This window comes from Typopeltis vanoorti, chromosome 9 (genome assembly GCF_054136105.1).
Source record: "Typopeltis vanoorti isolate ZY-2024b chromosome 9, IOZ_Tvanoo_1.0, whole genome shotgun sequence".
In the NCBI taxonomy this organism is placed as follows: Eukaryota; Metazoa; Arthropoda; class Arachnida; order Uropygi; family Thelyphonidae; genus Typopeltis; species Typopeltis vanoorti.
The window spans coordinates 135,863-150,595 of NC_143557.1; the positions used below are offsets into that span (position 1 = coordinate 135,863).

Genomic DNA, 14,733 nt, shown 5'->3' on the forward strand with positions numbered 1-14,733 from the left:
TGGTCTCAAGCGTTTAGTGATGTTACGAGACGAATATCCATTATTTAAGAAGGTGTTTTTCAGGAAGTTAAGCTCTGTTTGAAGGTCTTCTTCTGTGGAAATGAGACATCTTGCTCGATGGGCGAGGGTGGAGATGATGCCCAGTTTCTGAGGTGGGAAGTGATGAGAAGAACCATGTAAATATCTATCAGTGTGGGTGGTTTTTTGAAAAATTGAAAATTTAAGACAGTCAGGAAATCTACTGATCTTTAGATCCAAGAAGGGGAGAACGCCGTTAACCTCTAGTTCAGATGTGAATTTAATGTTTTGATGTTGGTTATTTAAATGGTTTAGGAAGTTTTGCAGTTCCTCTAAACTATGTCCCCAAATAAGGAAGACGTCATCGATGTAACGTAACCACAGTTTAGGTTTCAAAGTAGCTGAGGAAATAGCTTTCTCTTCAAAATCTTCTAGAAAAAAATTAGCTAAGACTGGAGATAGAGGGCTGCCCATAGCTAAACCGCTAGTTTGTTTGTATATTTTCTCTTCGTAGCAGAAATAGCCGGAATTGATGCAGTGAGTTAGAAGAGCGAACACTTTTTTAGAAACCTTGTCCTTAAGAAGACTCAGAACTTCATCTGTAGGAACATTCGTAAACAATGATATGATGTCAAAACTCACCATTCTGTCCGAGTCTAAAAGATTCAAATTTTTTATTTTTGAGATGAAATCTTCAGAGTTTTTGATGAAGGAAGAAGAATTGCCAACTAAATGTTTTAAAGAAGCTGCAAGATATTTAGACAGATTGTATGTAGGTGAGTCAATCCCTTCCACAATAGGTCTTAAAGGGGTGTCAACCTTATGGATCTTAGGCAAGCCGTACAACCGAGGAATGAGGGGATGGAGAGAGCGGAGAGATAGTCTTGTATGTCTAGGAAGTTCAGAAGTTGATTTCAGAAGATTGTTTGTACGGTTATGAAGTTCTCTTGTGGGATCACTTTCTAGCATAGAATACGTATTAGAACTTAACAAGTTGTTCATCTTACAACGGTAGTCAGCTTTGTCTAAGATTACAGTTGCATTCCCTTTATCAGCAGGTAGGATAATAATGTCATTGTTGTTACGAAGTTGGTGTATTGCTTTCCTTTCTGTCGGCGATAGATTATCTGTAGGACGACGACTGTTGTTAATGGTAAGCAATACACCAACCAAAACACAACCATCTGCATTTTCCTGGTGTTTATAAAGTTTTGTGCAACTGAGGTCGGCCTTATTTTGGCCAGACAGACAAATCTGTTTCACTTCGTCTTGAGGAACATAGATGTGACATCTCCTACAGTAGAGCACGAGCGAGCGCCCTTTCCAGTCATGTCCTTTTCTCGGCAAACTCTAACCTTGAAGAACAGCCACATCAAGTTGATTGGGAACGCACTACTAATTTATATATTTGCAAGGATGAATTCGAAAGAAGAATCATCGAATCAAAAGAAATAGTTCTGGACCCTTCACATTTAAACAATAATCTTAGCTACAATTTACCCGATTCCCATAGCGCAGTAATCCAGTACTGGCGCTCAAAAATTAGCTGTCGCACACATTCTACTCATGCCAACGGTAGCACGCGGTCACCTATTCAAATATGACTGTTATTATTCTGCTTTTTATTAGCTATAAAGTTCATTTTTTACCGTGTTATTTTATGTCTTATGTTTTTATTTCTCACCTGAAGAAGTCGGATCACCGATGAAACTAGTTCTGATGTATTAAAGGTTTTTGTTATACTTTCTCGGGTTCTAGTCAGTTAAATTTATTTTTATAAATGTATACATCCCGAGTAAATCCTAATTTCAACAATATATATATATATATATATATATATATATATTGTATGTAATATATATATAATTATATATTACATTGAGTAGGACATACGATTTTGCCTGCTTCTTTAAATTTACATATATGACTTGAATTTTATGTATCGCAGTTTAGTGAGATGTAAGTTTAATTGGTGTTTTTCAATGATTATGTGAAATGCCAGTCTTCATATGTGCACATTCTTTTTCGCATCTGTGACATTTTATATTTGACAATTTCTCCAGATCGACCCATCCGCCCAACATAGCAAATGCCACAAGTACAGAAGATTTTGTACACTCCTCATTATTTAAGCAGTGGATGAAGTTGTGTTGGTGATCTTAATGTCAGGGATAGTTTTTGTACTGGTCAAAAGGCAAATTTTAAGGCATATTGATTTAAACTTTTTCCATTTTAGCAGTAAAATTAATGTGAGGTAAAGAAATGACACCTCTGTAGTTGTTTTTTTTGCTACTTATGCTCTGGAATATGTAATAGCCTATTTATGGAGCTATTGATAGTTCTTTAAGGTATGTTATTCCATTTTCTTTTTTTTGTTATCATCACTTGTTATTACAATGGTCCTACCTTTAAGAGTTTTGATGATGATGTCTTAGTTTTGTGCTTTCTCTGGTGGTATAATGTGGTTTGTAGATTTCATCTGGTATTAGTTTTTTTTTCCTGGAAACTTCAAATGAATGATTGTCATGATTTTCTACTGAGATGAGAAAGGGAAGATCCACCAAATGAAAACAAGTCAGTTGGATGCTTGTCAGGTGGTGTTAGAGAAAAAAAAGATGTTTCAAAATAAATTATTAATGCATTTGTTCTAATTATACAAGACACTTTGCCTAATATATCTTAGGTGTGGATATGTTGTGTTTTGAAGCTTTTTGTTTATAGTATATTTTAGCATATCTTGTGGCTTGGTATTTTGTTACAATAATAGCGATCGCTGTTGTCACCCACTCACCACCACCACTACCACCACCACTAAAGGATATTTTACACTGCAGATTACAAGTTTTGGTAACACGTATTCTCTCTGGTACCTTTGCATCTCACCAGTTAGAAATGTGGCAGGTAAGAGACCACAGACTGCATACCTGCATAAAACATAGGAAATGCAAAGAACTTGGAAATTTGATATCAGTTTAGATTTAAATGCCTGCAATAGTGGTGTGTCAGAAATAAGTGGGTACAGGCAGAGAGAGAGAGAGAGAGAGATGAGTAGCATTCGACGGTAAAGAAGACAGGCATCATATAGAAATGAATCTAGTCAATTTTGCAGGCGTCAATTCGGTGGCTTTATTGACGAGTGTAGATTACTTGGTTAGAAAGAGAGATACTAATAAGAGAGGTGTAAGGGGTTATTATAGCAGCAATTTTGGAGAGGGTCTTCAGAAATAAAGTGGGAGGTCAGGGGGAGAACCACAGGTCATCCCTGGAAACTATATGTATAAAGAGGGTGTGAGTAAGGGAGTGAGAAGGAGGTTTTTTCACACAGAGTTGTGAATGATTGGAATGCCTTGCCAGACAATGTGTTGTCTGTCAAGGCATTCGTAATTCGCAAATGTAAATGATCTTTGCAACTTCCTATTGCAAAGATCAATTACATTTGTCCATATGTGCTTCACTCAAAATTTCCAATCAGTGAAGTTCTTCTTCAATGCCATTTCAATGTCCATAATTCTAGTTGGCTCGATTTTCCAAATTTCATGCAGAATACTAAAAGCGGCAGAGATTTTGGCTGTAAGCACTGACTTAAAACAGATAATTCATTTCCCTATAAGAATTCCCAGCAACCCTTCTGCATTCACTCAACACTCCGAATTAATTCTTAACAAGTTTCCTTTCAGATACTCTGATCAGATGGCTGCTCCTCGTGAAAATTCAGACCACAATCTCATCCAAGTTTTCTCTGATGGAACATCCATCTTTCAGATGGATGTTCCATCTGAAAGATAGATGTTCAAGAGAAAACTTGGATTTACTGCTGGTGATTTGCCATTACAATGAAGCTAAGCTGTAACTTATGTGATTGTTACTGCTCCATTTCCATGGTCAGACTATTGTTTTCCTTTTCAGATTCAGATGCCTCTTGTGATCTTATCACATAAATACTCCATATTGAAATAGAAACTCATTTCTCACTCAGTTCAAATTTCCAACACACATCTAAACCATAGTTCTCCAAAAATATGCAGATGTGAAAGAAAAGTAAAAAGCCTTTCACATATGAGGTGTGGCTATTAAATAACGGGACTGGTTGCAAGAATGTGGTTTATTATTTCAATTGTACAACTTGTTTGTTATCCCCTTCAACATACTCCCATACATCAGGTGTTATCTCCACCCCGCAGTAGCACTGACGTTTTCTCCTTTACCTCATCCACTGACTGAAAACGGGTAGCCTTCAATGTGGATTTCAACTTTGGAAAAAGGTAAAAGTCACATGGAGCTAAGTCCGGTGGATGGTCCAGCACTGGGACCTTCTTATCAGCCATATACTGCTTTACAGACAGTGCACTGCGGGGTGGAGCATAGTCCTGATGGAGAATCCAAGTGTTAGGTCTTCCACAGGTCACATCTCTTCTTCTTCTTCTTCGCTCGTTCTCTCAGCTTAGCCAGAACCTCATGGTAATAATGTTGGTTAACTGTCTGGCCCTCTGGTACCCATTCAACCATTACCACACCACTGATATAAAAAAAACGATCAGCATTGCCTTCAGTTTTGAGTTGCTCATGCTTGCTTTTTTTTATTCTCGGTGATGTGGGAGTTTTTTTCCAGAGCATCGATTGTCTCTTTGTTTCTGGATCGTACTGTAAAATCCATGTCTCATCACGTGATGATCTTCTCCTACAAGTCTGGCACTGCTGTCAACCGTTCCATGATGTCAGTGCAAATTTGTTTCTGGACGTCTTTCTGTTCCTGACACAAGTTTTTGGGAATCACTTTGGTGCAGACTTTGTTAATGTTCAATTTCTCATGCAAATTTGTTGTACAGTCTCCTTATCAATGTGCACCTTGTCTGCTATCATCCGAAAGTTTAATCAGCAATCGTTACAGACAATCGTTACAGACAATTTCATTAATTTTTGCAATGTCTTGTTTGGTTGCTGCCTTGACAGGTGACCTGGTCATTCATCATCTTCAACGTTTTCTCTACCTTCACCAAAGCGTTTGCGCCATTCAAACATTCATGCATGTGAGATTACATTATCGCCATACACTTTCTGCACCAGTTTCAAGCATCAGTCGGCAATTTCTTCAATTTCACAAGGAATTTGAGATTAATGCATTGCTCAAATTTAACATTAGACATTATTCTGGCAAAGCGACTATACATGTGTTTCTTTTATAGCTGCCTACAGCTAACTATGAGTGGCAGCAAACAATGCCTATCTCAACTGTTGCTAGAACCTTCGAAGTCATTCACGGCACAAGTGCATCCTAAAGACAAGGCTGATGTCTTCGCTTCATTCTTCTCTTCAAATACCTACATAAACAACCATGGCAAATTACCTCCTCCTTCTTCTTTGTCTAGAATATTGCATCTCATGCTTCATGTGATCTGTCATCAGAAGAATTTGAAATAAAATTGTTTCCACAAAGGCAACTGTACCTGATGGAATCCCTGTTGGAAGGTTTTCCACTTGGTTATATTATAAATTAAACCAGTCTGGGTAGTGACCCTTCCCATAATGCATAGCATAACAAAGCACATACCCATAAGGATATGTGCTTTGTTATGGGATACTAAGGCAAGTGATGTGAAGTCATTAGCATCTATGTACGAGTTGGCTTAGTGCTGATTATATTTCAGGTGCAAACTTTGTTTGCTTACACTTGGATAAAGGATTAAACCAAGTATATAATTTATTGGTATCTTCAATTTATACTGATGGAATCCCACCCATTGTGCTCCTCAATTAACACTTCTTTCAGCTATTCACTAAACTGTACTCAGCTGGCATCCACTGCTCAGCATGCAGGACAGCTCATATAACATAATTTCTCAAAAAAGAAGATAAATATTTACCATCAACTTATCGATGTATTGGTCTCACATCAGTCTGGTCTAAAGTAATGAAGAGGGTTATTAAGTCAACAGCATACAGGAAAGCTCATATACATAGTTCCCAAAAAATGATATAATTGTTTACCATAAAACTATCAAATGCACTGCTCTCACATCAGTTTGATCTAAAGTAATGGAGAAGGTAAACAACAGTCAACTTCTTCAATACCTTGAAGAATTCTATCTAATTAGTGATCACGAGTATGGATTTTTGCCATACTCGTGATCACTAATTACAAATCTAATCATCATGCACCTCTGGATATATCTATGGGAAGATTTTGAGAAACCTGTGCTGTTGCTGTTGATATCGGTCTAGCATTGAGGGTTTCTTAACAAGGTGAGATGGCATCTTGATTTCCAAGAGTAGTTTTATTTTTATCTTTCAATACACCATTTTCTCTTTATCTGAATATCTTATTCACAAATTCATATAGTCATTTGTGATTATTCTCTCTCTAGTAGCATTCTGAGATGCTATGCTATTAAACTACTATATTTACTTGAATATTACTTGCACTTATTTCCCCAAAATTAAAGTTAAAAAGTCATTCATGTAAGATATATGCAGTGATTTTTGGAAACTAAAGTTTTTCAGGAAAGAAACTAAATTGACGTTTATGATTAAATCCTCAGTATTCATTATAATTTATAATTGCTCCAATTATTTATAAAATGAATACATTTCAAATTTAATTATCAACATTATTTATGCAATCAGTGGCTCACCCTCATCATTAGATGTATTTGAATCTTTAGTTACAATGCTTCTGTGATTAAATTAAAACAAACAGTTTGATTATTGCTTGTCCTTTTATCATTTGCGAATCGTATGATCTTTGAATTTATCATAACTTTGAGTTTAAAACCAGCACTGTAACTTGAATGTTTCCTCCATATTTTAAGCAAAAGTTACCAGTAATTTACAAGATAGGTATGAGGGCGGTTTGATAAGTCTAAGAGATGGTGCCACCAGTATGTATCAAGGTTATTTTTACTTGCTGGCAACTGTTGGAGGATCACACACTAAGTTTCAGTCAGATAGGTCTATTACTCCGTGTCTGGCATTCATTTGAATCGATCAAGTAACGTGATTTGTGAAAAGAATGAGAAAGAATTTTGTGTAGTGATTAAACATTACTTTTTGAAAGGCAAAATGGCTCAGGAAACCAAAGCTAAGCTTGATAAACATTATGGTGAGCCTGCAACTTCGATTAGAACGGTTTATAAGTGGTTTAGTAACTTTTGAAGTGGCCATATGAGCAAAAGTGATGCTGATTATTCTGGAAGTCCTGTTGAGGTCACTACTCCAGAAATTATTGAAAAAATCCATGATATGAAGATGGATGATAGAAGAGTGAAGGTGTGTGAAATTACTAAGGCTGTGGGCATCTCAAATGACTACATACAAATATTTTACATGAACATTTACATATGAAAAAACTATCTCCAAGTTGGGTGCTGTGTTTGCTCACACTGGATCAAAAGTGTTAATGTGTGAACTGTTGCAAGGACAGCTTGAAGCTGTTTCAACAGAATCCAGAGGAATTTTTGCATTGTTTCATAACAGTGGACAAAAGATGGATTCATCACTACCAGCCTGAGACCAAGAAACAGTCAAAACAATGGGTTGCAAGCGGGAAATCTGCATCAAAGAAAGCGAAAACCGTTCCGTCAGCAGGAAAGGTTTTGGCCAACGTCATCTGGGATGCTTGTGGCATAATCTTCATAGACTTCTTGAAAAAGAACAAAATAATTACCGGAGTGTATTATGTGTCTTTGCTGGTTCATTTAAATAATGAAATAAAGGAAAAACGACCACACGTGGCGAAAACGAAGATTCTTTTTCACTGCGACAATGCACCCACTCACTCTTCTGCAATTGTGACAGCAAAATAGTTTGATTTATGCTACGAAGTCCCTTCGCATCCCCCCCCCCCCTACTCTCCACATTTGGCTCCCTCAGACTACTATCTGTTTCCAAACATGAAACAATGGCTGGCTGGCAGGAAAGATATTTTCATCAAATGATGAGGTGATCGCCAAAACAGCTGCCTATTTTGAAGAGTTGGACAAATCATACTATATGGACAGGTTCAAAAAACTCGAGCATTGTTGGACTAAGTGTATCAACTTCAACAGAGACTATGTTGAAAAATAACAAATGTTTGTCAACAAAAAATGATGTTTTCTTCATTGTTGCACGGACTTATCAAACAACCCTCATATGTTTTGAGCCGTCTTTCCCGAATGACTAATGAAAAGTGAAAGCAGAGTGTGAACTGGACACCAATGGTATGCCAGTAGAGGTAGCACAGCTATGAAGATGTGCATATCATTGGTATAGTATTAACAAAAAATCACGTAATTCAACGACAAAGGCAAGCTGACTATTGCTGAGCTGAAATGCAGATTCTCTTCAACTGAATGCGAAAATATTTGAAACTGCTATAACAACATTCACTATTTCTTAAAGTCTTAAATCTTTTTCGTGTGCATAGAATATGTAAAACTTTTTAATTTTTTTTTTTTTTTTTTGTAAAGTAAAATCAGAGGTGCAAGATATATGTGAGGACGAGTTATATTCTAGTAAATATTATTATTATAATGCCCTCCATGGAGTCGACAGACTCATCGTCGAAGGTTCATTCTACTGACAACATATTTATCATATTGAATCTTAAAATCCTTAACACTAGTTGCATTAATAATGCATTCTGGTAATGCATTCCATTCACTGATAATTCTCCATGAAAAAAATCTACTCCACACGCCCTTCTCCACCACACTTTTACATAACTTTCAGGAATGACCTCTGGTTCTCCCCTCTCACCTTCTATAATCCCCTCTGGATTAATCTGATAAAATCCTCTCACCAGCTTAAGTCTCTATCATATCATTCTCCTGCTCCTATCCACCAAACTCTTCATCCCACATTTCCTCAACCTCTCTCCATAGCCAGCATTCCAAAGCCCTCACATTATCTTAGTCACTCGTCTCTGGACCCTCTCCAATGTCTCCACATCACATTGAAAACGAGGTGACCAGATCTGAACACAATAGTCCAAGTGTAGTCTGACCAGTGCCTTATACAGTGGCAGAAACATTTCCTTATCCTTGCATATTAGAGTACTTCTTATCATAGCAGCACTACAATGTGCAACATTTGCAACACTAGCAATATGCCCTCTAAGCTTCAGTCTACTGTCAACCATCACTCCCAAACCTCTAATCTCATCTACTTCCTCGTACAGCACCATCGATATAGCATACAGCTTTATATTTCTGCATTCCAAAATGCAACAACTTGCATTTATTGCCATTAAAACTACAACCCAACTCTTACTCTTTAGTCCAAGTAAAAAGCCTATTCAAATCTTGTGGGAGGGATTCGACATCAGCAGTGCTACTTATAATTCTTCCCAACTCTGCATTATCAGCAAATAACTGAAGATTCCCAGTCAGTCCACAGGATATACCATTTATAAGCAAGTTAATTGGCAGGGCCCAAGAACAGAAGAGTGAGGCATGCCACTGGTTACCCTTCTTTTTTGAGACACTTCTCCATCATACAGAATCTGTTGGTATCGTTCAGAGAGCCAATCTCTGATCCATAACCAATATTTTATCTATTCCCATCCGCTGCAGCTTGTACACCAACTTATCATGTGTAATCTATCAAATTTTTGAAAAGACCAAGAATATCACTGTATATATATGATCCTCCCTTATCCATCACACTTGTCATCTTAGAATGCAAGTAAATTACTAAAACATTATTATTATTATTATTATTATTATTATTATTATCAACACCCGACCTCCATGGAGTCAGAGACTCATCGTCGGAGGTACTCACTATTGAATACAATTGCTCATCCAACCTCATCTGAAACTGATTCAATGTGTCCACATCCACAACACACTCAGGCAATGCATTCCACTCACGAACTACCCTCCATGCAAAGAACCTGCTTCTCACTTCTCTGTTCACACCCTCCCTATGCAGTTTCCAGCAATGGCCTCTTTTCTACTTCGCTCTCCAATTCTATGAAAAAATATCTTCCATGTCTACCTGATAACAACCCTTGACCAGTTTATATGCCTCAATCATATCCCCCCACCCTCTTCCTCCTATTCACAAGGCTCTGCAACTTATATTCCCTCAATCTGTCCTCATACTCCACATTCCAAAGACCACTGACTACCTTTGTGAATCTTCTCTGTACCCTTTCCAACATATCCTCGTCACCATGAAAACCTGGCGACCAAATCTGTGCACATTAATCCACATGAGGCCTGATCAAGGCCTCATATAATGGAATCATAACCTCTCTATTTCTGCATGTCAGGGTTCTCTGCATCATTGCAATATTCGATGTGATGTCTTCACAACTTGTGCAATGTGCACCCTGAATTTCAGGTCGTTGTCCACCATCACACCTAGATCTCTCATCTCCTCTACTTCTGTTAAAGTTTCCCTACCAAAAGTATACTTTGCATCCCATCGTTGCTTACCAAATCTCAAAACCTTACACTTGGCAACATTGAATTGACAGTTCCACTTATCTGCCCATTCATGTAATCTATTCTAGTCCTCTTGTAAGGCGTTAACATCAGCCTGACTGTGCGTTGCTCTCCCCAGTTTTGCATCATCTGCAAACAGCTGGATATCACTAGTTAAACCCGACCCAATATCATTAACATACAAATTGAACAAATGGCCCCCATAACTGACACCTGTGGCACACCACTGGTGACCTTTCTCTTTCAAGATTACTGCATCCCCATATACAACTTTTGGATACCTATCTGACAGCCAGTCACTGATCCAACACATGTCTGTTATCCAGTCCCATCTCTTTCAATTTAATTAAGAGCTTCTCATGTAGCAGTCTATCAAAAGTCTTTGCAAAATCCAAGTACACCACTGTATATGCATCTCCTCTGTCCAAGGTATTTGTCACTTTGTTATAGTACATAAGTAAGTTAGTGAAACATGATCTCCCCCTTAACAAATCCATGCTGATAACCACACAGAATACTGCTATTATCAACCCATTTCTGTATCCTACTTCTCACCATGACGTACCTTTTACAAATCCATGCTGACCATCATAAAGAATGCTATGTTCATCAACCTAATCCTGTATTCTATTCCTTACCAATCTCTCCAACACCTTGATCACAACCACAGTTATATAGACTGGCTTACAGTTGGAGATTTGTGTCTTAGCACCATGCTTGTGGAGCAGTACTATTTTGTCTTCTTTTCCACTCTTTAGGAGCATTACCTACTGCAAGACTTTCATTAAATAACCAGGTCAAGGGCATAACTAACTGTGGTGCACATTCCTTAAGAATAATTTGTGATATCTCATCCATTCTCACACTCTTCTTCGCATCTAACACAACTAACATCTGCTACACCTCTGCTTCTTTCATTTCCAATTCTCCAAATACTTGCCTATTCCTATATATATTGTCTTTGCCTCACGCAACTCAGCCATCTTACTATTCATTATCTCCACTCTATTTCTCGATTCACTGTTATCATATATGGGCAACATGCCTATGACTTTCCCAATAACACCATTCTTCTTTACCAGGTGCAACAACTTCCTAGTTTCTATCTACATTCTTCTTCTCCCCTACTAAGTCATTTGTGCCCATGAATACCCCTAATTTTGATGCCCGGTATTTCCTTTTCTGCAGCGGATCAGTTATTTGCTTCATTGTTCCACCAGGAAAGCATGTTTTGTGCATTTTATTAGTAGTCACAACTCTAATGATCTGTTCTCCCCATATACTAATATATGACTATCCTTTGATTCTTCCTTTATATGACTAATATCCTCCTTCTCTATATCATTGGCAAAACTTTCCTTCAACTGTTTTATATCTTCTTCCAGATGGTTCATTTCACTTTTCATTTTCACTAACTCCTGCCGAAGTTCTTCTACTACGGTCCCAACATTTGCTTTCATTCCTAATCGCTCTAATCTATCCAGACACATTTCATATATTTGAATGCTTTCATTCTTCTATTTACCTAAATAGTCCACAGGTCTTTCACATTTTTCGGAGCATACATATCGCAATTTTTTGCAAGCAACACATCGACTCTGAAATTCCAAGGCAGAGCCAGGCTTTCGTACAGAAGTCTTCCATGCCACTGATGTACATTTCTTTATGGACGCTGAAGTAGTACAAAAAACAAGTAGCAAAAACACAATATAAACAACAAAACTTTCAAAAATAATAGTAGGGTTTCACCTATTTTCAAGTGTTCATCATCATCATCATCAAATTCCTGCCATGTACCCACTAGGGGTGAACAGGATATGATAGTACTACATGAAAAAATAATATCATTACTAACTTCCTTTCTACAATTTTCCTAAAAATCAGTCTGTTACTTGTCAAGACTCCAACATTATCAGATCTTATATTTTTATCATCTAAGGCATTTTGTACCGTATCAATCCACCTATATCTTGGTCTTCCTCTGGGTTGTTTTGCCGCCAACCTGGCAGAGAACACTTGTTTTGCTAATCTTTCCTCGCCCATTCTGTTTAGGTGACCATACCACCTGAGATTAGCTGTGCTAACGCATTCCTGGATGCTGACAATGTCAAGTTCTTTCCTAATATCCTCGTTTTTAATATGATATTGCCATTGAAGCCATCTGTTCACGCCTATAATCTTTCTCAGTACTCTCATATATGCGGTCTCTAGTCTTTGGTCAAGTATTTTACTTCTGATCCAGCTCTCAGATCCACAAGTTAAAACTGGTTTGAACACTGTCTTGTACAGCTAATTTAGTGTTCCGACTAATTTCTCTCTTATTCCATATGAATTTATTCAATTGACTTCCCACCATACCAGCATTACTAATTCTGTTGTCTAGTTCTGTATTTAATTTACCATCTTCAATAAAAATCGTACCTAAGTAGCTGAAATATTTTACTTGTTCCACAGGTTCTCCATTCACAACACAGTTGACATTTTCAAGGAATCTGCCTATTTTCATTGTCTTTGTCTTTTTATTGCTGACCTTCATACCATATCTATTACAACAGCTATTCAATTTAGTCAGAGAATCTTGCAGACTTGTAGCAGATTTATTTAGAAGTATAACATCATCCGCATAAAGCAAAGAGCTGACATTAACATCTCCAATTTTGATATCAGGTTTAATACCATTTTCCTTCATAATGTGATCCATATAGATAATGAATAACAGAGGGGATAATGTACATCCTTGTCTCACACCAGATTTAACATTAAACTATCTTCCTGTACTTCCTTCAATTCTAACTGCTGACTTACAACTCGAATAAAGACTAAGTATTGCTTGATATAATGCCCCATTGACACCATACAAATGCAGCTTATTGAATAGCTTCTCTCTTGGCACCTTATCATATGCATTTTCCAAATCAACAAAACTTAAATACAGATCTTTGTTATATTCCCATGCTTTCTCAACTATTTGTTGTAAAGTGACAATCTGATCCTGACAGCCTCTGTTTGGCCTGAATCCAGCTTGTTCTTCACCAAGCTTTTCTTCCACAATTATTCTCAACCGTTTCTCAAGTATACTTGCATAGATCTTGCCAGGAACACTCAGTAGGGAAATACCTCTGTAATTCTCACATTCAGTTTTATTTCCCTTTTTATATATGGGTACTATGAGAGCTCTACTCCAATCATCGGGAATTCGTCCCTCTGTCCAGGCTTTCTTAACTATGCAGTGCAGCCATGGTAAGACTCTTATACCACCATACTTCAGCATTTCTGGTTGAATATCATCTACTCCTGCTGCCTTTCCACATTTCAAGCCTTTGATGGCTTTTTCTACTTCAAGTATGGATATGTATTTCTGCCTGCATGCCTGGTCAGTGTTTTTTACCACTGTGCTGTCATCACTGCATGTTTCATTTACCAGTTTTTCAAAGTAATTACTCCATACTTCAAGGATATCTTTTTCTCCAGTTTTCATTTCACCTTTATCATCTGTAACTCCTTTTACAGCACTCTTTCTTCCATTCCTAAGCTTCTTCAACAACCTCCAGAATATTTTGCCACCTTCGTGATATTTATATTCTATATTCTTACCAAAGTCCTCTCATGACTTTTGGTTAGCTAGTTTTACACAGTGTTTAGCATTCTTACATTTGTCTCTATATTCTCTAAGAGCACAAGCTGACTTATTTGACAGGAACTTTTGATATGCTTTCTTCTTTTCCTTCACTGCCTCTTTAACTTCCTGTGTCCACCAAGGAGTTCTGATTTTTTATCCTTGCAGACAACCTCACCACAAGCCTCTCTTGCAGAATCAATCAATGTTTTCTTCAAGGCTTGCCACTGAATCTCCAAGGTTTGATTCCTGTTCTCAAACTCTTTCATTTTTTCTTCAATAATCTTTGTGTATTTTAGTCTACAGTTCACATCTGAGAGCTGCTCAACTTTTATTCGCTTTAAAACTTTCTTACATGTTATTCTTTTCAATATGAAATTCAATTTTATCCTGCTCAAGACTAAATAGTGATCACTTCCAATTTCAAATCCTCTGTACACTCTGGTGTCCTGCGCCAGAGAGAAAACATCACTATCAACAATAACATAGTCAATGAGGCTTTTCTTATTCCTAGCCTCTTCTCTCCATGTGAATTTGTGTGCATTTTTATGTTGGAACATGGTGTTAGTAATAACCAATCCATGTCCTGAGCAGAAATCCAACAGATATTTGCCATTATTATTAGCTTTGCTCTTTTCTCCAAATTTTCCCAAAATATTTTTGTATGTCTCA

General features: G+C 37.3%; 1 protein-coding gene across 1 annotated transcript in view; it reads right to left on the reverse strand.

The window, feature by feature from the left end:
- The window catches only part of LOC150102840 (ketimine reductase mu-crystallin), a 222,630-nt gene that overhangs the window by 18,622 nt on the left and 189,275 nt on the right, over positions 1-14,733 (reverse strand). The window lies entirely within an intron of this gene.